This window comes from Coenobita brevimanus, chromosome 53 (assembly GCF_032717465.1).
Source record: "Coenobita brevimanus isolate Jiangsu-jjx chromosome 53, ASM3271746v2, whole genome shotgun sequence".
Lineage (NCBI taxonomy): Eukaryota > Metazoa > Arthropoda > Malacostraca > Decapoda > Coenobitidae > Coenobita > Coenobita brevimanus.
In genome coordinates, this window is record NC_137006.1 from 43129241 (window position 1) to 43156740 (window position 27500).

Genomic DNA, 27500 nt, shown 5'->3' on the forward strand with positions numbered 1-27500 from the left:
CTCTAGTTCAGTTTGGTGGTGGTGGTGGTGGTGGTGGTGGTGATGATTATAATGATGATGATGATGATGATGATGATGATGATGGTGGTGGTGGTGGTGGTGGTGACGATTGTGGTGGTGGTGGTGGTTATGATTATGATGATGGTGGTGATGATGGTGGTGGTGGTGGTGGTGTGGTGACGAGGGTGGTGGTGACGTGTGGTGGTGGTGATACAACCCCTATCACATGCACTTCTCACTCTCACCTTAGCACAATCACGTCAGCGCCTTAGGCATGTATTCTATCTGGCCTCGCTCTATTTTAAAGGAATGGGAGTAACAACAACAACAACAACTATAAAAATAATAATAAGAGAGAGAGAGAGAGAGAGAGAGAGAGAGAGAGAGAGAGAGAGAGAGAGAGAGATTAATAGGTGTATTAAAAAAAATAATCACAGCAGCAGAATATATAAAAAAATAGCAATAATATCAATAACAATGATAATGATAATATACGGTAGTAATAATAATAGTAGTAATAATAATAGTAATAATAACAACAGCAGAAGTAGTAGTAGTAGTGGTGGTGGTAGTATTAGTAGTAGTAGTAGTAGTAGTAGTAGTAGTAATAATAATAATAATAATAATAATAATAATAACAAAAATTCTACTACTAATAAAAACAATAGTAATAATAATAATAATAATAATAATAATAATAATAAACACCTTTCAGAGTAATCACATCATCACCTTCGTCTATGATGCTACAACAACCTTGCTCTAATTCCTTGCAATGACACCCACTCGCTCACTCTCTCTCTCTCTCTCTCTCTCTCTCTCTCTCTCTCTCTCTCTCTCACAGACCAGATGGGAATTTCTCACTGTCTTTGCTTACGTAAGAGTGGTTAAAATTATTGTGGCCTGGGACTGGGTTGGGATGGGATGGGATGGGATGGGATGGGTTGGGATGGGATGGGTTGGGATGGGATGGGTTGGGTTGGGTTGGGATGGGATGGGATGGGATGGGATGGGTTGGGATGGGATGGGTTGGGATGGGATGGGATGGGTTGGGTTGGGTTGGGATGGGATGGGATGGGATCGGTTGGGTTGGGATGGGATGGGATGGGTTGGGATGGGTTGGGTTGGGATGGGATGGGTTGGGATGGGATGGGTTGGGATGGGATGGGATGGGTTGGGTTGGGATGGGATGGGATGGGATGGGATGGGTTGGGATGGGATGGGATGGGTTGGGATGGGATGGGATCGGTTGGGTTGGGATGGGTTGGGTTGGGTTGGGATGGGATGGGTTGGGATGGGATGGGATGGGTTGGGATGGGTTGGGATGGGATGGGTTGGGATGGGATGGGATGGGATGGGTTGGGATGGGATGGGTTGGGTTGGGATGGGTTGGGATGGGATGGGATGGGATGGGATGGGTTGGGATGGGTTGGGATGGGATGAGATGGGATGGGATGGGATGGGATGGGATGGTTTTGTGTGTGTGTGTGTGTGTGTGTGTGTGTGTGTGTGTGTGTGTGTGTGTGTGTGTGTGTGTGTGTGTGTGTGTGTGTGTGTGTTGCAATTTTGATATAACCTGTGGTAAAGCCACCTTGAGAGAGAGAGAGAGAGAGAGACCATGTATGTATGTAGCCTATGTATGTATGTATGTGCAACTCTTAATGTGCATGTGTGTACCTGTGAATGTATGTGATGTTATATGTAAACGTTTTAGTGAATGTTAAAAGAATGTATACCATTTTATGTATTTATCTAAATTTATGTATGTATATATGTATGTATGTATGTGCATAAGAACGTGTACGTAACCTGCACACAAATAAGAGAAAGAGGAGGAGGAGGAGGAGGAGAAAGAAGAAGAAGAAGAAGAAGAAGAAGAAGAAGAAGAAGATGATGATGATGATGATGATGATGATGATGATGATGATGATGATGATGATGATGATGATGATGATGATGAGGGGGAGGAGGAGGAAAGACAACAAGCAACAACAACATCAACAAGACGTTAGTATGAAAAGATTACAGGCCTGAAAAAAAGGTAGGTAGGTAAGTAGGTAGGTAGGTAGGTAGGTAAGTACAGTAGGTAGGTAGGTAGGTAGGTAAGTAGGTAGGTAGGTAAGTAGGTAGGTAGGTAAGTAGGTAGGTAGGTTGGTAAGTAGGTAGGTTGGTAAGTAGGTAGGTAGGTAAGTAGGTAGGTAGGTTGGTAAGTAGGTAGGTTGGTAAGTAGGTAGAAAGGAGGGAACGAGGTAAGTAGGAAGACACATAGATAGATAGATAGACAGATAGGTAGGTAGGTAGGTAGGTAAGTAGGTAGGTAGGTAGAGAGGGAGGGAAGGGAGCAGAGAATAAAGGCAGGGACGACAGACAGACAGACAGACAGACAGAGAGGAGGTTGCATGCAATGAAGTCAAGGGATGCAGAGAGAGAGAGAGAGAGAGAGAGAGAGAGAGAGGAAGACACGCAGACGAAAAAAGGAAGGAGGGAGGGAGGGAGAGAAGGAGAGAGGGAGAGAGGAGGGAGGGAGGGAGAGAAGGAGGGAGGGAGGGAGGGAGGAGTGAAGGAAAAGAGACAGGGAGGCAGACAGGGAGGGAGGGAGAAGGAAAACACAAGAGACAATACAGGGAGGGAGAGAGGGATGGGGAGAGAGAGAGAGAGAGAGAGAGAGAGAGAGAGAATATTTGGTTTGATTTAGAGGTCACACTTCTAGTTAACGAGCTATATTGATTTACACACACACACACACACACACACACACACACACACACACACACACACAGGTCAACACATAGTCCTATTAACATACGTACACAATGCAACATACACACACACACACACACACACACACACACACACACACACACACACACGCACACACACACACGCACACACACACACACAGTCAAATTCACTCATACAGTCACGTCATACGTACACACAGGTATATACAGAGACAGTCATATACTCACACATTCACACATCATCTCTCTCTCTCTCTCTCTCTCTCTCTCTCACACACACACACACACACACACACACACACACACACACAGCCTGCAGCTATCAGAGTTCATTTACCCGGGACAAGTACAAGTCTCTCTTTATCATTACTGTTATTATTATTATTATTATTATTATTATTACTATTATTACTGTTATGTCATTATTATTATTATTATTATTATTACTGTTACCTCATTATTATTATCATTATCATTACTGCTGTTATTTCTATCAGTAGTGCTATTATTATTATTATTATTATTATTATTATTATTATTATTACTGTCTCATGTATAACAGCCATAAGGGCCATTTTATATTTCGTATTATTATTATTATTATTATTATTATTATTATTATTCCATACAAAAGCACGATTTTATCCACGTGTGTACTTTTTAATAGCAGTAGCAGTAGTAGTAGCAGCAGCAGCAGCAGTAGTAGTAGTAGTAGTAGTAGTAGTAGTATCATCATCAGCATCATCATCATCATCATCATAATTATATACAGTGTTATTCTGGTTCACTACTGACAGCAACAGGGATAGGAGGGGTGGACAGGGAAGGACATTCACCCCTGCCTGGAGTTATGCAGTCTGGATTTTGATTTATAAAGTAACTCGGTATACACAGCACGTATCAGTTTACATCTATTTTGTTTACATCTATTTTGGTTTACATCTATTTTGTTTACATCTATTTTGGTTTACATCTATTTTGTTTACATCTATTTTGGTTTACATCTACTTTGTTTACATCTACTTTGTTTACATCTATTTTGGTTTACATCTATTTGGTTTACATCTATTTTGGTTTACATCTATTTTGGTTTACATCTATTTTGGTTTACATCTATTTTGGTTTACATCTATTTTGGTTTACATCTATCCCTCTGCATCTCTCACCCTTACCACCGAGAAGAGTCAAAAATTAGGTGTTATTCCCATTTCTATTAAAAAAAAAAAAAAAACTGAAGAATACTGATTTTTCTTTAAATGCAAGGAAGAAGGAACCAAAGGCTGAGCACGCAAACTGTTCCTTCCAAGAAAAAAAACAAAAACAATACAAAAGAGAGCCAAATTCAAGTTCCGTTCATTTCGAGATGCCTGGACACACTGCGTTTGAAAGACTGGAGATCATGGGAGGCAGGAAATACAGACAGAGGGAGACAGTTCCAGAGTTGACAATCCTCTAAAAAAAAAAAATCGTGAACTGAAGAAGACTGCATAGAGGTGTGTCAGTAGGAAGAGTGATGTCTGTGAACGTGTTAAGATGTCTGTATGTGCGTGTTTGTGTATGTCAGTGAACAGACACGGTGTAAACACATGTATAATTAAACAAGAGTATGAGCGAATATACTGAATGGAGGTGTGTCAGTAGGAAGAGTGATGTCTGTGAAAGTAGGTGTTAGAATGTGTGTGTGTGTGTGTGTGTGTGTGTGTGTGTGTGTGTGTGTGTGTGTGTGTGTGTGTGTGTGTGTGTGTGTGTGTGTGTGTGTGTGTGTGTGTGTTGGTCTGTGCATATCAGTGAACAGACACGGTGGGGTGGGCTGGGGTGGGATGGGATGGGATGGGGTGGAAGGGGAGTATTGGGGTTGGGGTGTGGTGTGGTGTGGTGTGGTGTGGTGTGGTGTGGTGTGGTGGGGTGTGGTGTGGTGTGGTGTGGTGTGGTGTGGTGGGGTGAGGCACAGGCTAAAGTCACACCCCACATGCCGTGCAAAAAGCTTTATAAAACAACAGAGATGCACGTCCCAGTTGAACGGCAGGGTTATGCTTTCACACGTAACAGAGACCCACCTTGTTCATATATGCTGATGTACATTGTTCAGGGATAAATAGTACCAATATGTGAAGAGCCACTGAAATATTATCCCTCTATAACACAGCCTTACACATTATCTTTCCTTTACGGTAAATATTTCTCTGTTATTACCCTTAATCAGAATTATATTTACCTTGCTATTCTGGTCAATTATTACACCTTTCGTAAAAAATAATAATTAATATATAGCCTACATAACCTCCATCCAATTGCCAATCACATCAACCACCACCACTACCACACGACCAACCACCACCATTACCACATCAACCACCACCACTACCACACAACCAAGACACCACTACCACCCAACCACCACCACTACCACACAACCAAGACCTCCCCCCCCACAATACACCCATTACTATATCATCAACACCCACACCCACTATAACTAATAATTGACAACACTAGCGGTACACAACAACAACAACAACTACTACTACTACAGCTACTACCACTACTAATACTATCACTACTACATTATACTCACAACCACAAAACCAAGCAATATTGTCACACACACACACACACACACACACAATGAAAACAATGACATGAACAAAAACACAATCTGTACACAAACACAACACTATCACATTATCGCCAGCCACAAACCACACAACAAACACAGACACCAACCACAACAAACAACATGCATCATTACCACCACCACCACCACCATTACCACTACCACTACTACCACCACCATCACCATCATTTCTACTACCACCACTACTACCACCACCATCACCATTACCACTACTACCACCACCACCACCACCATTACCACTACCACTACTACCACCACCATCACCATCATTACCACCACTACTACCACCACCATCACCATTACCACTACTACTACAATCACTACCATCACCACACAACAACTACCACCATCACCACCACCATTACCACTATCACTACTACCACCACCATCACCATCATTTCTACTACCACCACTACTACCACCACCATCACCATTACCACTACTACTACAATCACTACCATCACCACACAACAACTACCACCATCACCACCACCATTACCACTATCACTACTACCACCACTATCACCATCATTTCTACTACCACCACTGCTACCACCACCATCACCATTACCACTACTACTACAATCACTACCATCACCACACAACAACTACCACCACCACCACCACCACCATTACCATTACCACTGTCACTGCTACTACCATCACCACCACCACCACCACTACTACTACCACCACCATCACCATTACCACTACTACTACCATCACTACCACCACCATTACCACTACTACTACAATCACTACCATCACCACCACCACCATTACCACTACTACTACAATCACTACCATCACCACCACCACCATTACCACTATCACTGCTACTACCATTACCACCACCACCACACTACCACCACCACCACCACCACCACCACGTGACAAGATGCAAGAGAAGACAACACATCCAAAAATGACAACAATAACAAGAAGAAAGCAGAGAGAGAGAGAGAGAGTAACAGTATAAAAGAGTTAGGATTACGAATAAAGAGCTGAGAGGAAGGATGGGACTTGAATGTATTAGTGTTGTGATGAGAAGGGGTAGACTGAGATGCTTTGGGCAGGTGGAGAGGATGGAGGGTGACAACTGGGTGCGGAGGGTGAGAGGTATGCACGCTGGGAGTAAGGCTGCGTGAGGTGGACTGAAGACGACTTGGGATGAGGTTATACAGTGTGGCCTCATGGATAAGGGATTGAATAGGGAGGCTGCCAGAGATCGAGCAGCGTGGAGACCTGTGCCATTCGGAGAGCAAGGCCGAGGCAAGGATGATGGGGCCTTTATAAAGTTACACACACACACACACACACACACACACACACACACACACACACACACACACACACACACACACTATCACATCACAACACACTAACACATCACAACACAAGCACATCACAACGCACTATCAAACACTTCCAGCACACATTAAAAACAGCCCTAACTTCAAAAGCAAGCATGACAGACAAGAATACAACAACAGCATCATCTAAACACACACACACACACACACACACACACACACACACACACACACACACACAGGCGGGATATCAGTAAATGAAGACGAGAATAATTAATGACGAAGGTAGAGTTGCAAAGGAAGAAGGTGCCATTACAGTAGGTGTTTGGTGTAGGCTATGGTGTAGGTGTTTTTTTGTTGGTGGTGCTGAGTTTTATTTCGTTGCCTTATTTACAACCACACACACACACACACACACACACACACACACACACACACACACACACACACACACACCCGGCATACTAGTGTTTTGTGTGTGTGTGTGTGTGTGTGTGTACTGTATGTATGTATCAGTATATATGTATGTATTTATGTATGTATGTATGTATGTACGTATGTTTATATGTGTGTATGTATGTATATAAGTTGTGTGTGTGTGTGTGTGTGTGTGTGTGTGTGTGTGTGTGTGTGTGTGTGTGTGTGTGTGTGTGTACGGTATGTATGTAGGCCCTATGTGTGTGTATGTATGTGTGTGTATATGTGTATGCATGTCTAATCTAACACTAACAAACCATATGCCAATCTCACAAACACAAACAAGGTGAAATGTGAGGTGTGTAAACCATCAATTAACGCCCCAGGTCCCTAATTCACCTGACACCTGCTAATCAAAGGTGCTAATTGACCGCCAGGTAAGGAGGGTCCCTAACAACTCTTCCTTAGCGATTTATTTATTTATTTATTTTTTTGGGGGGGTATTCGGATGGTTCATATAATTTTGTACGTTATTTAGGCAAAGTATGGAGATGTTAGGTTGATTTATATAACATGCACGAGGAAAGTGGTGTCTAATAGTAAGATAAATCGCTCAGGAAGAGGTGTTAGGGAGCTTCCTTACCTGAGATGGACCTGTCACTAAAGGTCCCTACCTAACCACCTGGATAAGAAAACAGAGAGGATAGGATAGGCTAGGATTGATTTGGTTAGATTGGGTGACATTAGATTGGGTTGGGTTGGGTTAGGTTAGGTTGGGTTAGGTTAGGTTGAGTTGGGTTGGGTTGGGTTGGGTTGGGTTAGGTTGAGTTGGGTTGGGTTGGGTTGGGTTGGGTTGGGTTAGGTTAGGTTGGGTTAGGTTAGGTTGGGTTAGGTTAGGTAAGAGTTAGAATCAAGTTAGAATCCCAGAGAGATTAGAAGCAGACTGGATGAAGTTAGGGTGGTGATGGGTTAGGATTAGCTACATGAGAACCAGACCAACCATTACCATGAAGGTGGAAGGCTGAGGATGGTACGTTAGGGTAGTTAGGTTAGGTTAGGATGAGGTAAGTTAGGATAAGTTAGATCAGATCAGAACCTTAAGTGAGCTGGAACACATGACTAAGTTGGACCAAGGCGGTGGACTTAGGATGAGTTAGATTAAGTTAGATTAGATTAGGAACGAGTCAGGACCCCAGCATGATTAGGAACAGGGTGGAGGGAGTTAGGATGGAGTCAGGATGGAGGGTGTTAGGATGGAGTTAGGATGGAGCGAGTCAGGATGGAGGGAGTCAGGAGGGAGGGAGTCAGGAGGGAGGGAGTCAGGAGGGAGTAAGTCAGGAGGGAGGGAGTCAGGAGGGAGAGAGTCAGGATGGAGCGAGTCAGGATGGAGGGTGTCAGGATGGAGGGGATAGCATTTTCTGACCTTCCTGCTGCCCTGGACGGTCGTGAACAATTAACTGTGAACTTAACGGGTAGGTCAGTGGTGAGGCAGGGCGGGGTGAGGCAGGGACGGGTGGGGGTAGGCAGGATAGGGTGAGGCTGAGTAGGATTAGGTGTGAGAGGATGGGGTGGAGCAGGGAGGCATGGGGTGGAACAGGGTGGGGTGAGACAGGATGAGGGGTGGGCAGGATAGAGTGAGGCTGGATAGGTGGGGTAGGTAGGACAGGGTGAGGTAGGACTGGCTACGTAAGGTATGGTAGGGTGAGGCAGGGATGGGTGGGGTGAGGCTGGATAAGGTGAGACTGAGTAGGATTAGGTGTGAGAGGGTGGGGTAAGGCAGGAGTGGGTACGTAGGGTGTGGCAGGGTGGAGTAAGGAAGGGTATAGTAAGGCAGGGTGGAGTGAGAAAAGGTTAGGTAAGGCAAACATGGGTGGGGGTGAGGCAGGGCTGAGCACGGCGGGATGTGGTGAGGCAAAGATGGGTGGGGAGAGGGTGGGGTGAGGCAGGGTGGGTAAGGCCGGTCCACAGGTGAAAAGAAGGTACGGTAAAACAGGTGGGGTGAGGCAGGTGGGGTGAGGCAGGTGGGATGAGGCAGGTGAGGTGAGGCAGGTTAGGTGAGACATGTGAGGTCAGGCAGGTGAGGTGGGGCAGGTGAAGTGGCAGATGAAGTGGGGCAGGTGAGGTGAGGCAGGTGAGGTGAGGCAGGTGAAGTGGGGCAGGTGATGTGAGGCAGGTGGAGTGAGGCAGGTAAGGTGAGGCAGGTGAAGTAAGGTGGGCAGTAAAGGTGAAGTGAGGTGGGCAATAAAGGTGAGGTGAGGCAGGGCATGTGAAGTGAGGCAGGGCATGTGAAGTGAGGCAGGAGAGGCGAGGTGAGGCAGGCAGGCAGGAAGGCAGACGGGGGTGTAGTTGGCAACCCCACCACAAGGGTTGACGACCTCAGTTGCCATCTCGCTCCAGCAGCCTCAACCTCACCCCTCCCTGCCTCACCCCACCCTGCCTCACCCCACCCTGCCTCACCCCACCCTGCCTCACCCCACCCTGCCTCACCCCACCCTGCCTCACCCCACCCTGCCTCACCCCACCCTGCCTCACCCCACCCTGTCTCACCCCACCTTGCTTCACCCCACCTTGCTTCACCCCTCCCTGCCTCACCCCATCCTGCCTCACCCGTCTGTCCACCCCACCCTACCCTAGCCTAACCTAACATATCCTAACCCAACCAAACTCACCCAATCTAACTTAACCCAACCTAGATTTACTCAACCCAATTTAACCCAACTTAATCTAGCCACACCTAACCTCAAATGACCTCTACATTGCTATACCTAACCTAACCTAACCTATTCCAACCTCATCTTACCTTTTTAGTGCTAATCTTTCAATCTAACCTAATCTAACCCATATCCAACCTACCTCAACCCCGTCTAACCCTTTTTACTGCTAATCCTCTCACTCTAACCTAATCTAACCCATGCCCAGCCTAAATTAGAATTAGTTTAGTCCTATACACACCTTCATTCAACTCAAAGATCCCCAGGTGAGGTTGATATGGCAATACGAACGTTGATTACAGGTGGATATTAATTCCCAGGTGTTACACGGCTTAATTAGCTAGATATACAGACAGAGAGGAAAGAGGGAGGGAGGGGAGGGTGGGGTTGGGAGGGGAGGGGAGGGGAGGGGAGGGTGGGGTGGGGTTGGGAGGGGAGGGGAGGGGAGGGGAGGGGAGGGGAGGGTGGGGTTGGGTTGGGTTGGGTAGGATATGGTACAGCAAGGTATGGTAAGGTAGGGTAAGGCAGGGTAGGGTAGGGTAGGGTAGGATAGGGTACAGCAAGGTATGGTAAGGTAGAGTAAGGCAGGGTAGGGTAGGGTAGGGTAAGGTAGGGTAGGATAGGGTAGAGCAAGGTATGATAAGGTAGGGTAAGGCAGGGTAGGGTAGGGTAGGGTAGGGTAGAGCAAGGTATGGTAAGGTAGGGTAAGGCAGGGTAGGGTAGGGTAGGGTAGGGTAGGATAGGGTACAGCAAGGTATGGTAAGGTAGGGTAAGATAGGGTAGGGCAGGGCAGGGTAGGGTAAACCAGCATCATTCCTACTTTGCTCCACCAAATACCATTACACCTCATATTAACACCTAGCAAAGACTCCCCTTTCCTTCCAGTCACAAACCTTTACAAATTCACCCCCTCAGAGGCCATCAATGTCAAAATGAGGGTGATTTAGCGACAGGGAGAAGGTTAATGAGTGAATTGGCCTTGTTACTCCGTGGGATGGTATTGTTGTTAGCTGTTACGTGAAAATAGCCGACTAGAAATCATTGCAGTTGTGAAAAATTATTGCTTTAACTGTGCGAAATTGTTGTTCACTCTCTCGTTGGTGACTGTAATGAAGTGGGAAGGTGTGTGTGTGTGTGTGTGTGTGTGTGTGTGTGTGTGTGTGTGTGTGTGTGTGTGTGTGTGTGTGTGTGTTACTTGACCTAGACCCATCATGTACGCAAAAGCTTAAAACTTACATACGCACACAGCCTATATGTTCAGAAATTACACACACACACACACACACACACACACACACACACACACACACACACACACACTATTACTGAGAGAGAAAGTTCATTGCTCCCACTAATTAGGAAAGAGAGAGAGAGAGAGAGAGAGAGAGAGAGAGAGAGATCTAGCCAGAATATTTAGCAAAATCATTGTGTATCCTTGTCATATTCCCATTGCATTAGGGGCATTCTTAACACCTCTTCTTCAGCGAATCATTTAACACTCCCAATTACCTTCTCGTATAAAAAAAAAAAGTATGCATATTATATTGAAATTAAAAAGACATAAATCAGAATAAAAAGAGAATGTTTAATATACAAATGATTTAATATACAAAATAAATCGCTAAGGAAAAGGTGCTAGGGAAAGTCAATTAGAATATATTACAAAAAATCTTTACAAATAACTATACTCTATTCCCTCTACCTTGGTCTAAATTTGCCATATCTCCATCTTGACTACTGAGCTGAGGCAAGAGAGTAATACTAGAAAATGATGCTAGTCACGAAGAAGTGCTATGGAAAGGGTATAGAATTTAGCCTTGTCTTATTCTGCCACTGAGCTATGTGAAATAAGCCGAAAAAGGACGAAAATTTTGCCAAGTATATGTGAAAGATCTGTAGCCACATCACGTCTTGAAAACTGGAGGTCATAGGCAGAGGGAAAGGCCAGTGTTCTCGTCGGCCAAGGAATCTCCCTAACACCTTTTTCCTAAGTGATTTATTTCACTAATTGCACCTTACTGTCCTCCTCTGCGTTACATAAATCCTTCCAATATCGCCATACTCTGCATAAGTAACGTACAAAGGGATATTAACCAGCCATATCCCCCAAAAATAAATCGCTAAGGAAGAGGTGTTAGGTTAGGTTAGGTGAGACTTATAATATGGTTGAGGTTAGGTAAGGTTAGGATGGGTTAGGTTAGGTTGGGTTGGGTTGGGTTGGGTTAGGTTAGGTTGGGTTGGGTTAGGTTAGGTTGGGTTGGGTTGGGTTGGGTTAGGTTAGGTTAGGTTAGGTAAGGTTAGGTTGGGTCGGGTTGGGTCAGGTCATAGGTGAATTAGGATGGACTAAATTAGATTACATTAGACATGAGTAGACTAGGATTAGGTTAGATTGGATTACTGTTTGTTGAGACTAAGAGTAGAAGGTAGATAGGTCAAATTACTCACGATCGCCTTAAGCTACTCTCTCTCTCTCTCTCTCTCTCTCTCTCTCTGTTGTGGGTGTAGTGATTGTGGTTTTGGTGTTGGTGGTGGTAAATTTGATGAGAGAGAGAGAGAGAGAGAGAGAGAGAGAGAGACAGAGACAGAGACAGAGACAGAGAGAGAGAGAGAGAGAGAGAGAGAGAGATAGCCTACAGGTTGATAAGACAAAGAAGTGGGGAGGGAAGGAAAGAGAAAGAGAAGGAAGGGAAAGGGAGAGAGGGAGGGAGGGAGGGAGAAGAGAGGGAGGGAGGAGGAGAGAAGAAGGGAGGAGAGAACGAAGAAAGAAAGGAGGGAGGGAGGGAGGGAGGGTGAGAGAGAGAGAGAGAGCGAGGGGGAAGGGAGAAGAAAGGAGAGAAAGAAGAAAGGGAGGGGAGGAGGGGGGAAGGGGTGAGAGATGAAAGGAGGGAGGGAGGATGTGTGGATGACCTGTGGGTTGAGTGAGGGAGGGAGAGAGAGACGGAGGGAGGGAGAGAGGAAGACGGGAGGGAAGGAGGGAGTGGGAAGGAGGGAGGGAGAGGGTGGGGAGGGATGGAGTAGTCAAGGCCGGGTAACTGAACGACTTCCCTCCTTCCTTCCTTCACTCCCTCCCTCCCTCCTTCCTTCCTTCACTCCCTCCCTCCCTCCTTCCTTCCTTCACTCCCTCCCTCCCTCCTTCCTTCACTCCCTCCCTCCCTCCTTCCTTCACTCCCTCCCTCCTTCCTTCCTTCCTTCACTCCCTCCCTCCTTCCTTCCTTCACTCCCTCCCTCCCTCCTTCCTTCACTCCCTCCCTCCCTCCTTCCTTCCTTCACTCCCTCCCTCCCTCCTTCCTTCCTTCACTCCCTCCCTCCCTCCTTCCTTCCTTCACTCCCTCCCTCCCTCCTTCCTTCCTTCACTCCCTCCCTCCCTCCTTCCTTCCTTCACTCCCTCCCTCCCTCCTTCCTTCCTTCACTCCCTCCCTCCCTCCTTCCTTCCTTCACTCCCTCCCTCCCTCCCTCCTTCCTCTCTCTCTCCTTCCCTCCCCCCTCCCCTCCTTCCTTCCTTCACTCCCTCCCTCCCTCCTTCCTTCCTTCACTCCCTCCCTCCCTCCTTCCTTCCTTCACTCCCTCCCTCCCTCCTTCTTTCCTTCACTCCCTCCCTCCCTCCCTCCTTCCTTCACTCCCTCCCTCCCTCCTTCCTTCACTCCCTCCCTCCCTCCCTCCCTTCTTTCACTCCTTCCTTCTTCCTTTCTACTCTCCTCTTCTCTCCCTTTCTCTTCGTCTTCCTCCCCCTCTTAACTTCCTCCTTTCTTCCTTCTTTCCTTCCCTCCCTCCCTCCTTCCTTCATCCTTTCCCTTCCCTCCCTTTCTCTTCGTCTTTCCTCCCCTTTTCACTTCTCTCCTTCCTGCCCTCCATCCTCACTCTTTCCTCCATCTCTCTCTCTCTCTCTCTCTCTCTCTCTCTCTCTCTCTCTCTCCGCTGAATAAAATCGTCTGGTCGGCTGGAATTAAGGCCCTAGAGTTGCCCTGATCGCCAGAGGGTTAACCGTCTTAGCCCCGACCTCCCTACTCAGTGAAGAACCCCACCCAGTCCCCTAAAGGCAACTGGGAGAAAAAAATGAAAGGTCAGATAGGATGAACAAGGATTACATAGAACTGTTGTGGTGGGGGTCTGTAGTATCTCTCTCTCTCTCTCTCTCTCTCTCTCTCTCTCTCTCTCTCTCTACCTACCTACCTACCTACCTACCTACCTATCTACCTACCTACTTATCTATCTATCTATCTACCTACCTACTTATCTATCTATCTATCTATCTATCTATCTACCTACTTATCTATCTATCTGTTTTGTCTGCCTACCTCGTACAGTGATATTTCTCTCTCTCTCTCTCTCTCTCTCTCTCCCCACCTACAGTACCTGCCTCGTCAAGCAATACTAATAATAGCGCTAGTATTTCTCTCTCTCTCTCTCTCTCTCTCTCTCTCTCTCTCTCATTCTGAAATCAGTAACCACACTCTTTCTTTTCTTTTTTTTTCCACGTACAATATTTATAAGAGAAATTTCGCCCCGCCATCGCACTGCCTGGTACAAGCACCGTCTTCATGGTAAAGTACTCTCATTCCACCCCCTCCCCACCCACCCCCACCCCACCCTACCACGGACACACCCCCACCCACCCTATCACGAACACATCCCCACCCACCCTACCCTACCATGAACACACCCCATCCCACCCTATCACGAACACACCCCCACCCACCCCACCCTACCACGAACACACCCCACCCCACCCCACGTCATCACCCATATCATCACAACACAACCATTCAACCACCCTATCCCACTTCATCCCACCACAAACACCCCATCCCACCCCCCCACAAACACACCCCATCCCATCCCCCCACAAACACACCCCATCCCATCCCCCCACAAACACCCCCCATCCCACCCCCCCACAAACACACCCACTTTACCCCACCACCCACAACCCCAGTCCATCTCACGCCACCCCACCACGAACCCACCCCCTTCCCACTCCGTCACCTACCCATCCCATTCCACCCAACCCCATCACCTAGCACTTCATCACCCACCCATCCTCCCTCCTCCCCCTAAAATAATAATAATAATAATAATAATAATAACATCTACAATAACCATAACAACTCCACACAGTCAATTTCTCCACTACTACAAATAAACACAGCACATTAGGCAAGAACAAGAATAAAGGAAGTACAATAAATATATAGAGGAAGTAAAATTAAATACACGATAAAATAAGATAATGGAGATTAAATAAAGAATTAAAATATGAGTAAGACTAAAGATGGTGTAAAATAAATATATATAAATCAATAATCATAAATACAGTGCTAAAATAAAGACCATGGCCTTGTAATAAAGGGGTGATTTACCTGGTCAGGTGTACCCGGTAGTGATTAATGGACAGGTGGGACGTCAGCTCACCTGTAAAGATAAATAAATAAATAAATAAATAAAATAATAATGTTTGAAAGGCATAATAAAACATTGCCTGTGTCTGTCTGTCTGTATGTATGTATGTGTGTGTATGTATGTATGTGTGTATGTGTGTATGTATGTATGTGTGTATGTATGTGTGTGTATGTATGTATGTATGTGTGTATGTATGTATGTATGTGTGTGTATGTATGTATGTATGTGTGTGTATGTATGTATGTGTGTGTATGTATGTATGTATGTGTGTATGTATGTATGTATATCTATCTATCTATCTTCCTATAGAGACATATATATACATTATATATATGCACAGAGAGAGAGAGAGAGAGAGAGAGAGAGAGAGAGAGAGAGAGAGAAATAACAATTAATCATTTATTCTCATCAATTTAATTCTTCCCCCGACGATTTTCCTCAGTTTACCAAAGACCTAGAGTTTCAGGGGATTTTTGCAGGGTGTACTTAACCCCCCCTGGCTCGTAAAACCCCACCATAAGCTGAGTATAATCGTCTGAAGTTTAAATTACTGAATAGGTCCACGGGCTGAAGAGGAAAGCGTCTCTCTCTCTCTCTCTCTCTCTCTCTCTCTCTCTCTCTCTCCCAATTTACGGATATTAATAGAAAGCTTGAGTTTCATATTAATTATTCTCTCTCTCTCTCTCTCTCTCTCTCTCTCTCTCTCTCTCTCAAGGTCACACCAATGGACAGTCCCTTGTCTCTCTCTCACTTTCTTCCCTCCTTTCCTCCCTCCCTCCCTCCAATCTCACAAAGGCATTCCTCCCTCCCTCCCTTTCTCTCCTTTTCTCCTGCTCCCTCCCTCCCTCCCTTTCCCTTTCGTCCCCTTCAATCCCTCCCTCCCTCTGTTTCTCCCTACCTCCCTCCCATCTTTCTCTCCTCCCTCCCACCCTCCCTCACTCACAAAGCCATTCCTCTCTCTCTCTCTCTCTCTCTCTCTCTCTCTCTCTCTCTCTCTCTCTCTCTCTCTCTCTCTCTCCTTCCTCCCATCCTCCCTGTCTTCCTCCCTCTCACAAAGCCATTCCTCTCTCTCTCTCTCTCTCTCTCTCTCTCTCCCCACCACAAGAACCCTAACCACCACCACTACCACTACCACAACTACCTTACAAAGATACCACCACTACCACAATCAACACAACATTACTACCGAGCACGAGGGGTGAGGCAGGAGTGAGGCAGGGGTGCGGCAAAGTGAGGCAGGGGTGAGGCAGCAGGGAAGCAAGCAGGAATGAACAGCAGGGGAGTAAGGCAGAAGGAGGTGAGGCAGAAGTGAGGCAGCAGGGGGTAAGGCAAAAGTGTGGCAAGAGTGAGGCAGCAGGTGGGTGAGGCAGGAGTGAGGCAACTGAGAAATGAGGCAGGAGTGAGGCAACTGAGAAATGAGGCAGAAGCGAGGCAGTAGGAGGTGAAGCAGGAGTGAAGCAGGGGGGTAGGCAGAAGTGAGGCAGCAATGGTGAGGCAGGAGTGAGACAGAAGCAGGGGGTGAGGCAGGAGAGAGGCAGCAGAGTGGTAGGCAACAGTGACGCAGCAATGGTGAGGCAGAAGCAGGGGGTGAGGCAGGAGAGAGGCAGCAGAGTGGTAGGCAACAGTGACGCAGCAGTGGTGAGGCAGGAGAGAGGCAGCAGTGGTAGGCAGGAGTGAGGCAGGGTGTCAATGGTCACGCTCTGTTTGCCTACTCCACTTAATCACTCCACACTGATGAGAGAGGCAGGCAGGGGGTGGCAGGCAGGTAGGCAGGCAGGTAGGCAGAGAGGTATAGAGGAGGGAAGGCAGGAAAAGGAAAGAAACTGAGAGAGAGAGAGAGACTGTGTGTGTGTGTGTGTGTGTGTGTGTGTGTGTGTGTGTGTGTGTGTGTGTGTGTGTGGATTACTTCTTATGCATCGCTTGCAATCCCTCCCTCCCTCCCTACCTCCCTTCCCTCCATTCCTCCCTCCCTCCCCCTCTCTTCCTACTTACCTCCCTTCCTTCCTACTTACCTCCCTCCCTTCTTCCTACTTACCTCCCTTCCTTCCTTCCTACTTTCATCCCTTCCTTCCTACTTACCTCCCTCCTTTCCTACTTACCTCCCTCCCTTCCTTCCTACTCCCTCCCTTCTTCCTACTTAGCTGCCTCCTTTCCTACCTACCTACTTACTACTCTTCCTTACCTACCTGCTTACCTTCAACTACCTACCATCACTTCCTACTTACCTACCTACCAAAACCTTTCCTACCTACTTACCTACAGTATAGAGACAATACCTACCTACCTACCGCACTAGCAATCTCCTTTACTACCTACAGTACCTACCTACCTTCCTGTCTACATACCTACTTACGGACCTACCTACCTCCCTTTCTACCTACTGTCATCCTCATACCTATCTACCTAACTACTTACCGTAATACCTTCCTACCTACCTAACTACGTACTTACGCTGCTTATCTACCCACCGTACTACCTACTTACGGTATCAATATTATATACACCTTCGAGGGACCTACCTACCTACCTACCTACCTACTTACCTACCTGGGCGTCCTCTTGAGCATACGGTAATAACAACAGCATCCTACCTACAGTACCTACTTCCCCATCCTTCCCGCCTACCTACCTACCTACTACACTCTCTTCTTTCTTGCTACTTACTGTATTTACCCACCTACCTACCTAACCTTCCTATCTACCTACCTACCAACACTTCCAAACTACCTACCTACTTACCAACCTTCCTACCTACCCACCCTACCTACTGTACTTACCAACCTACCTACCTACCCTACCTACTTACCAACTTTCCCACCTACCAACCCTTCCTACCTACCAACCTTCCTACCTACCTACCTACCTACTCATACTAACAGCTTATATTTAAACTGTTATAATTCTACCTACACCCCCCCCCCACGTCAGCTGTGGTGGTGGTGGTGGTGGTTGTGGTGGTAGTTGTGGTCGTTGCGTTAGTGGTAGTATTGGTGGTAGTCGTAGTAGTGGTAATAATTGTGGTAGTGGTGGTAGTTTTAGGTTACTGTGTTAGTGGTAGTAGGTGTGGTAGTGGTAGTAGTAGCTCTAGCAGTACTGGTAGGTGTAGTAACAGTGGTGGTGGATGTGGTAGCGATAGTCGTAGCATATGTGGTAGTAGTGGTAGAAAGCGGTAGAATGAGAGATTGAGGTGGAGAGGGAGAGAGATTCGTCAGAAAATAATAATCGGTATGTGATGATGATGATAGTAATAATAATAATAATAATAATAATAATAATAATAATAGCAATAATAATAATAGCAATAATAATAATAATAATAATAATAATAAAAATAACAATAATAATAATAATAATAATAATAATAATAATAATAATACATCCATCCATCATCCAATCCTATGTTGCCCCATGAGGAGCGTAGGAACCCGGGGCTAGGCAAGTTGGTCCAGATATTTAAGATGAGCGAATAATAATAATAATAATAATAGTAATAATAATAATAATAATAAAATAATAACAACAATAACAACAATAATAATAATGATAAGAAGAAGAACTACTACTATTACTACTACTACTACTACTACTACGAGGCCTCCAATACGCAAATAACATAGGCGGTGACATGAATATAATCAGCCAATGACGTCAACAGGTTCACAACACAAGGCCACCTATTTTGGACAAGGTTAGGTCTTGGGGGATGAAGTGCGTGAAAGGGTACAGCAGGGAAGGAAGGTTGTTGGTGCACTGAAAGCAATGATGAGAAATAGGGAGGTGAGTATGGAAGTTAAGAAATCACTGCATGATAGTATTGTGATCCCTACCCTGACGTATGGAAGCGAGGCGTGGACCTTGAAAGAGGGGAACAAGTCAAGAGTGAGAGCAGTGGAAATGAGTTACTTGAGAGGAGCATGTGGAGTGACATGGAGGGACAGGTTGACGAATGAAGAAGTGAAGGAACGCTGTGGGGTGGATGTGGATGTGGTTGAGAAGATTAGGAGAAATACACTGAGGTGGTTTGGACATGTGAAGAGAATGGAGAATGAAAGACTGACTAAGAGGGTGTATGTAGGTGAGGTGGAGGGAGGGAGAGAGAGGGGAAGACCGAGAATGAGGTGGAGGGATGGAGTTGAGGGGTATATGAGGGAGGGGGGGGTGAGTTGGGGGGAGGGTAGTCAAATGGTGGGTGACAGAGCGACCTGAAGGCGTTTTGTCTGCGGCCACCCTTTGCGGGATTAGGGCGTCGGGCTATAGATAAATAGTTACGTCTGACACATCTAATCCCTCCTACACACCCACGATTTGATTCAGCTCCATAACACCTTTTCCTAAGCGATTTATTTTGCAACCGGAGGGGTTAAATATAGCCTTCATTAACATCGGTGGAGGGGGAGGCCAAGGATGAGATGGAGGGATGGAGTGGAAAGGTATATGAGAGAGGGGGGTGTGAGCTGGAAGCAGGGCAATGAAATGGCGGGGGACAGGGCGACATGGAGGAGATTTGTTTGTGGCCACCCCTTACGGGATTAAGGCGTCTGGCAATACATGGATAGATTAACCTTGCTACGGTTCTTTCACCTTAACCTGGCCCAGCTTTTCGTCCTTTGTAGCTTATTTCACAAAGCTAGATGGCAAATTTATTAAGTAACCCTCTTCTATCTAGTCAACCAACCCCATCAATCGCAGGCAAGAACCCGCCCCTGCTGTAAGTCGATATTTCCTTATAGCAGACAGCGCCTCACCACGGCGAAGGGCGGGGAAGAATCTGAAGGATTGGTTACTGGACAGCCGATGCAGGACAACAGAGGGCTCCACAGCACCCCGTTACCTGGCTACATGGTTTGACCACCCAGCGTTATAAATGGTTACCTGGGTTACAGGTAATCATTAGGCTTGTCACTCAGTGTAGAGTCCCCCGAAGTGGAAAGAAGAGTAATAAAGAGTGACAGGAAGGATGGGAGAAATAGGAAGAGAGAAGGGCAGAAAGAAAACGAATGAGAGAGACAGACAGACAGACAGACAGACAGACAGACAGACAGATACAGAGACAGAAGGAAGTAGGCAGCACTACATCAAGTGAGTGGATGATGGTCGCCAGTACTTAGCTTCGGAGGTGAACAGTAAATACGTCGTAGGTCCGAATCTACTGTACGCATCTCGTACGCTCAAGAAAAATACGTCATCGCAGTGAAAGGGCGAAGGGGAGAGTGGTGACGGCCGTGGGTTAATTCCTATGCTGGAGAGGTACGTGAACTGTCCTTATGAATACGGTATTAGGGAGGGTTTATATACCGCATACAAATCCGGGGCATGGAGAGGGTCGGTTACGGAAGCTCCCTAACACCTCTTCCTAGGCGATTTATTTTGCTTACTAGGCTACTCCTTACTCTCTTCTTCCGTGTCATATAAAGCATTCAAATACCACCATACTCAGCATATATAAATACAACGGTTAAGGAGGCTCCCTAACACCTCTTCCTAAGCGATTTATTTTGCTTTCTCCTCCTTACTCTCCTCTTCCGTGTCATCTAAAGCATTCAAATACCTCCTACTCAGCATATATATAAATACAAATTGATATCAACCACCCCTATAAAATAAAATAAATCGCTAAGGAAGAGGTGCAAGGGAGCTTCCTCGGCCTCTGATCCAGCCTTCATTCTCAAGCGTCCTCCTCAGCTGAATAAAATCGTCTAATACTTAACTAGAAAAAATAAGTTACTGTATGAGACACCCCTAGCATGTATTCAATATGGACGGTGGGTGTTAGCGCCGAAGTGGTGACATGTGGAGGTGAATAGACGTAGGAGGATTACTGGGCCTTGGGAGCAGGCTGTGAAGCGTATGCCCAGAGTCGGACACACACACACACACACACACACACACACACACACACACACACACACACAAAGAAAAAAAAAAAAGAAGTTGCTTAGGAAAAGGTGTTAGGGAGCTTCCATAACCGACGAGAATACGGAACAAATAAATACTAGATTTGTCCTGACGCTGAGAGGGTTAAAATCGCCAGGACAAGTGGTTGAGAGAAGGGCTGCAGGCCGGAAGAACGCGAGGCTGATATTATACTTTATTTAGTGACCTCAGGGATAGGGGACTGAATTGGGAGGCTGCCAGAGATCGAGCAGTAGGAAGAGCCGCCATTGGGTGACCAAGGCCGACGCATGCATGTTGGAGCCTTTACAGACGATACGAATATGATTTTAACATGACTTGGATGGCTGCCAGAGATCGAGCAGTGGATGATTTTAACTTGGCCTAAAATCTGCCATCTCTCCTTCCTGAATGCTGAGTGGTAACAAGAGATACACACTAGAACATGATGCTAGTCACGAAGAAGTGGAAGGGAGCCGTAACACTTATTCTCTGCCACTGAGCTACGTGATATAAGCTGCAAAGGGATGAAAATTTAGGCCAAGTTGGTGTGAACGGACTATAGGACAATTTTTCATGTTCAATAAAATCCTCTCTCTCTCTCTCTCTCTCTCTCTCTCTCTCTCTCTCTCTCTCTCTCTCTCTCTCTCTCACACACACACACACACACACACACACATACAAACACAACCTCTGAAATTGTTTGTTTTATATGTCAATCAAATCACACACACACACACACACACACACACAAACACAACCTCTGAAATTGTTTGTTTTATATGTCAATCAAATCACACACACACACACACACACACACACACACACAAACCTAGATGATAACTCTGACCACACACACACACACACACACACACCTAGATGATTACACTCTGAGCATGTATTCAATATGGACGGTGGGTATCAGTGCCAAAGTGGTGACATGTGGGGGGGTGTTACGCGTAGGAGGACTGACGGACCTTAAGGAACGAACTGGAGAGAGAGAGAGAGAGAGAGAGAGAGAGAGAGAGAGAGAGAGCAGGGAGGGACCAGACTCGTCACATAAAAACTAGCTCAACTTCCTCTCTCTCTCTCTCTCTCTCAACTTCAATAAACCTTAGTTATGAGGTAGGAACGCGTCTCCTTGGTTACTAGTCAAATCCACCCTCCATTCTGACCACACCTGGCCATCAACCCACCTGAACCTGGATAGGGGTCAGGAAGGGTTATAACAGGTGGGGGAGGGGGACGCCTTCACGTGGTGGCACTGATATAACTGGGCGGCTCCACTGCCTGGTTATACACACGTCCCTCAACTCCCTCCCTATCCCCCAAAAGGACGATGGTGGACTGAAGGAGGAGGATGAAACAGGAACTACAACTATATCTACTACTACTACTACCACCACCACCACCCGGTGCTAGTGGTAGTAGTAATAGCAGCTGGTTATAGATAACAGTAATAGCAGCTGGTTATAGATAACAGTAAGTTGTAGTAGTAGGCTGGTAGTCGTAGTCGTAGCAGTAGAGTGATAGTAGTAGTAGTGGTGGTAGTAGTGGTAGTAGCAGTAGCTGTAGTGGCTGTAGTTGTAGTCGTAGTGGTTGTAGTAGTAATAGTAGTAGTAGTAGTTGTAGTGGCTGTAGTTGTAGTTGTAGTGGTTGTATTAATAGTAATAGTAGTAGTAGTAGCAGTAGTTGTAGTGGCTGTAGTAGTAGTAGTAGTTGTAGTGGCTGTAGTAGTAGTAGTAGTAGTAGCAGAGCAGGTGATCAAGTAGCCCTATGTAACAGCAGCCCCAAATATCTCTACATCTAAACAAGGAAGGTGTCAGCAGGTGATTTGCAACAGGGAAGATGTCAGCAGGTGATTTGCAACAAGGAAGATGTCAGCAGGTGATTTGCAACAGGGAAGATGTCAGCAGGTGGATTTGCAACAAGGAAGGTGTCAGCAGGTGATTTGCAACAAGGAAGATGTCAGCAGGTGGATGTGCAACAAGGAAGGTGTCAGCAGGTGGATTTGCAACAAGGAAGATGTCAGCAGGTGGTAACTATGGCAACGGAGAGAGAGAGAGAGAGAGAGAGAGAGAGAGAGAGAGAGAGAGAGAGAGAGAGAAAATGTGGTAACTATGACAACGGCGAGCAGGAGGGAGAGAGAGAGAGAGAGAGAGAGAGAGAGAGAGAGTCTTTCATTTCACTGGGAACTGGTCACTCTTATAACTTAATAACACAGCCATGGTTATACTGAATTCAATGGCCTTTAGTTATGAGGTAGGGACGAGTCTCCTTGGTTACTATTCAAAACCATCTAAGAATCTAACCACACCCGGCTATCCATTGAGCTGAAAGAGGTTAGGGATCTGTCAAGTTAGAGTAAATACGCTATAATAATAATAACAATAATAATAATAATTAAAATAACAGTTGTATTGGTAGTAGTAGTAGTAACAATAATAATAATAATAGTTGTAGTATTAATAGTAGTAGTAATCGCACCTTCATATTTTTTACACTAATAATAATAATAATAATAACAATGATACTGGTAATAATAATAATAATAATAATAATAATAATAATAATAATAATACCGGTAATAATAATAATAATAATAATACCGGTAATAATAATAATAATAATAATAATAATAATAAATGATGCACACAGCCTAAAGATGCATATATGTAAAACAGCTGAATCTTTTTTTTAATTATTATTTATCGAAAAAACGTGTAATATTGAGATTTTAAAATGAGTGAAAAAAAAAAACATGGCAACTTTTACACACAAAGATGACGATGGGTGATTTTTATTTACTGGTATTTATTTATTTATTTAGTTATTTATTTTTGTGATTGATCATAGAAAGTGTTTAGCTTCTGTCAGGACTTGTGGATGGGGTTTATTCTCTCTCTCTCTCTCTCTCTCTCTCTCTCTCTCTCTCTCTCTCTCGTGGTCGCCGTTGTCATAGTTACCACATTTCTTTGTCTCTCTCTCTCTCTCTCTCTCTCTCTCTCTCTCTTTCTCTCTCTCTCTCTCTCTCTCTCTCTTACAAGAAACACATGGCCATTACACACACACACACACACACACACACACACACGAAACGCACCTACAACAAACACAGGGCCATCTCTCTCCCTCACACACACACACACACACACACACACACACACACACACACACACACACACCTTGGAGAACTTAAGTGGGCGTCAAATTCTTCAGATCACCTTGATATTAAGCAAGGGAGGTAATCAAGGAACTGGGTTAATATCAGGTAAGGGCAGGTAAGGTAACGAAGCTCCCTAACACCTTTTCCTATGCGATTTATTTTTAGGTTAATATCAGGTAAGGGCAGGTAAGGCAAGGAAGCTCCCAAACACCTCTTCCTATGCGATTTATTTTCAGGTTAATATCAGGTAGGGGCAGGTATTCTCATATGGAAGCTCCCTAACACCTTTTCCTATGCGATTTATTTTTAGGTTAATATCAGGTAAGGGCAGGTATTCTCATATGGAAGCTCCCTAACACCTTTTCCTAAGCGATTTATTTTGCTCATTACTCTAAGGAACTAGGTTAATATCAGGTAAGGGCATGTTTAAGTTAAGGAAGCTCCCTAACACCTTTTCCTAAGCGATTTATTTTGCTTAACCTTACTGTTCTGTTCTATAAATCCTTCAAACTTCGCCATACTCTGCATAAATAACATATATACAAAAGAATACTACCCAGTCATATCCAAATATAAATCGCTAAGGAAGAGGTGTTAGGGAGCGTCCTTACCTGACATGGATAAAGACCTATGGCTCGTATTCTTGTCAGTAAAGGAAGTTCCCTAACACCTCTTCCTTACCGATTTATTTCCGGATACGGGTGGCTAATATCGTTTTGTATGCTATTCCTGGAGAGAGAGAGAGAGAGAGAGAGAGAGAGAGAGAGAGAGAGAGAGAGAGAGAGAGAGAGAGAGAGAGAGCCCTCAGAATGATTTAGCTGACACGGAAGAGGATGGCAAAGTGTAAAACGAAAAATAAATCGCTTAGGAAGGGGTGTTAGGGAGCTTCCTTGCATGAAAATATGGGCCTGTCTACACTCTGTTCACTCTAACTTGGCGTAAAATTGCCCTCTCGTGTGAGCTGTAACAATGGATTAACGCTAGAATATGGCACTAGTCACGAAGAAGTGCTATGGAAAGGATGCAGAGTTAGTGTTATCCTGGGCTGTAACATGAGATTTAACACTCGTATGGTGGTGCTAATCACGAAGAAGTGCTATTGAAAGTTTGCGGGGGGGGGGTTGTATTGTCTGAGATGTAACAAGAAATCAACGCTACAATACGATGCTAGTCACGAAGAAGTGCTAGAGCTGTAACAAGAGATTTAACACTCGTATGGTGGTGCTAATCACGAAGAAGTGCTATTGAAAGTTTGCGGGGGGGGGGGTTGTATTGTCTGAGATGTAACAAGAAATCAACGCTACAATACGATGCTAGTCACGAAGAAGTGCTAGAGCTGTAACAAGAGATATAACACTTGTATGGTGGTGCTAATCACGAAGAAGTGCTATGGAATGTTTGCAGGGTGGTTGTATAGTAACAGGAAATGAAGGCTACAATATTGTGCTAGTCACGAAGAAGTGCTACACAAGGCCGAAATATTAGCTACGGCACCTAAGTCTGACAATATGCTTAAGTAGTATACGGCACTAGTCACGAAGAAGTGCTACTGACAGGATGCTACGAGAAATAAATGAGAGGAAACAACACTTCTTCGTGACTAGCATCCTTATACTGTAGTGCTAATCTCGTCCCAGTTCAGATCAACACTGCAACGGGCCTACATCCTTTCAGCTGCACTTCTTCGTGACTAGTGCCATACTGTAGTGATGGTGGATGATATGGTGATGAATGATGGTGATGATGAAAGGATGAATAGGTCTGAGATGATTATAGTGTGGTGATATGATGATGATGGTGATGATGATGATGATGATGATGATGGTGGTGGTGGTGGTGGTGGTGGTGGTGATGATGATGATGGTGATGGTGGTGGTCGTGATGATGACGATGATGATGTTGTTGTTGATGATGTTGTTGTTGATGATGATGATGATGGTGATGTTGATGGCGATGATGATGATGATGATGACGACGAACATGCAACAATATGATGGTGGCAATGATGTGAATGAGATGATGATAATTAAGCCAATGAGACAATAGGATGAATGAAAGGATGACGATTGTAATGAGTAGGTGGTGGTGGTGGTGACGATGATGATGATGATGATAGTGGTGGTGGTGATGATGATGATGATGATGATGGGCATGCTTGATCCAAACACGGTAAAACATGAAGAAAAAAAAAAACTATCTCAGAATTAGTCAACACTCCATGATTTCCATTACTAAGGTGCAACGGGAAAATAAATCGCTGAAGGGAAGGCGTTAACAGCCCCATCAGACGGTTCATGGAGGCAATATAAGCACTCAAGTCCCTGCAATTAACCGAAAGTCAATAATATTGTCTGTAATTATCCCAGTACAGAGTTGAATGGAATAATTAACATGGGCAATATTATAACTCCTGTGACTCACTCTCAGCTGAACAAAATCGTCTTCAAATGGTCCTAAGGAGAGTTAAAGTGACCAACAGAGATCCACCAGACCCCCCTCCCCTCCCCCTGAGAAGCAGCGCTGTCTGTGCCCACCGGTGCTCTCAAAGTCGTATTCTGGAACCTTCCCAATCTCGAATTATGCTTGAGATTGTGTTTAAATACGTTTCCTTTCGCTCACGCCTCCAAAACACTTAAAAAATAATATTACATGTGGAAAAATACGAAAAAATGAAGCGATAAGGGATAAATGTTAACTATAAAGGAGAAAACTCAGCTGGGAACTTTTGTAAATACGTCGCCCTAGACTCCGCTCGCCAAACTCATCTCGAACTATTCTTACCCCGAGCAGAAAAAAAACATATACTTCCTTTCTCGCCATTCTCAGCTCAATTAAACTCGCTAAAATAAGTCTAGGTGGCATATTATAGTTCCTAGATTATCACCAGTTCCCTGTAGCCTGAAGATCCATTTCTGAACCCGATTAAAAGTTCAGAATGCAATGAAAACGTGTGCGGGTTGGGGGGATTTGCTTACCTGTCTGTCTGAGAGCGAAACTTTCCTGTCTCTCCTCACTTTAAAATCCACTGGGACAGGAGGATGAGCGGATATTTTCCCCGGCACTACACACACAACACCGATATTCACGATAAAAGAAGTAGTGAGATCCGAAAGCGAGCACTTCAGTACGTAATCGAGAGCCCGGCGGCGCACGACTCCCCCACCTCACGTCTGGATGAGCACTGAACCTGGCAGGAGATCCACGCCGCGAGACCTCTAGCGGCAGCCT

At 45.3% G+C, this 27500-nt stretch overlaps 1 protein-coding gene across 1 annotated transcript in view; it reads right to left on the bottom strand.

The window, feature by feature from the left end:
• The window catches only part of LOC145400754 (uncharacterized), a 66793-nt gene extending 39431 nt beyond the window's left edge, over positions 1 to 27362 (bottom strand). Inside the window, exon 1 of the mRNA XM_080273191.1 lies at positions 27248 to 27362. The gene's annotated coding sequence lies outside the window, so the exon portion shown is untranslated. The remainder of the gene's footprint in view (positions 1 to 27247) is intronic.
• Between the last annotated feature and the right edge of the window lie 138 nt (positions 27363 to 27500).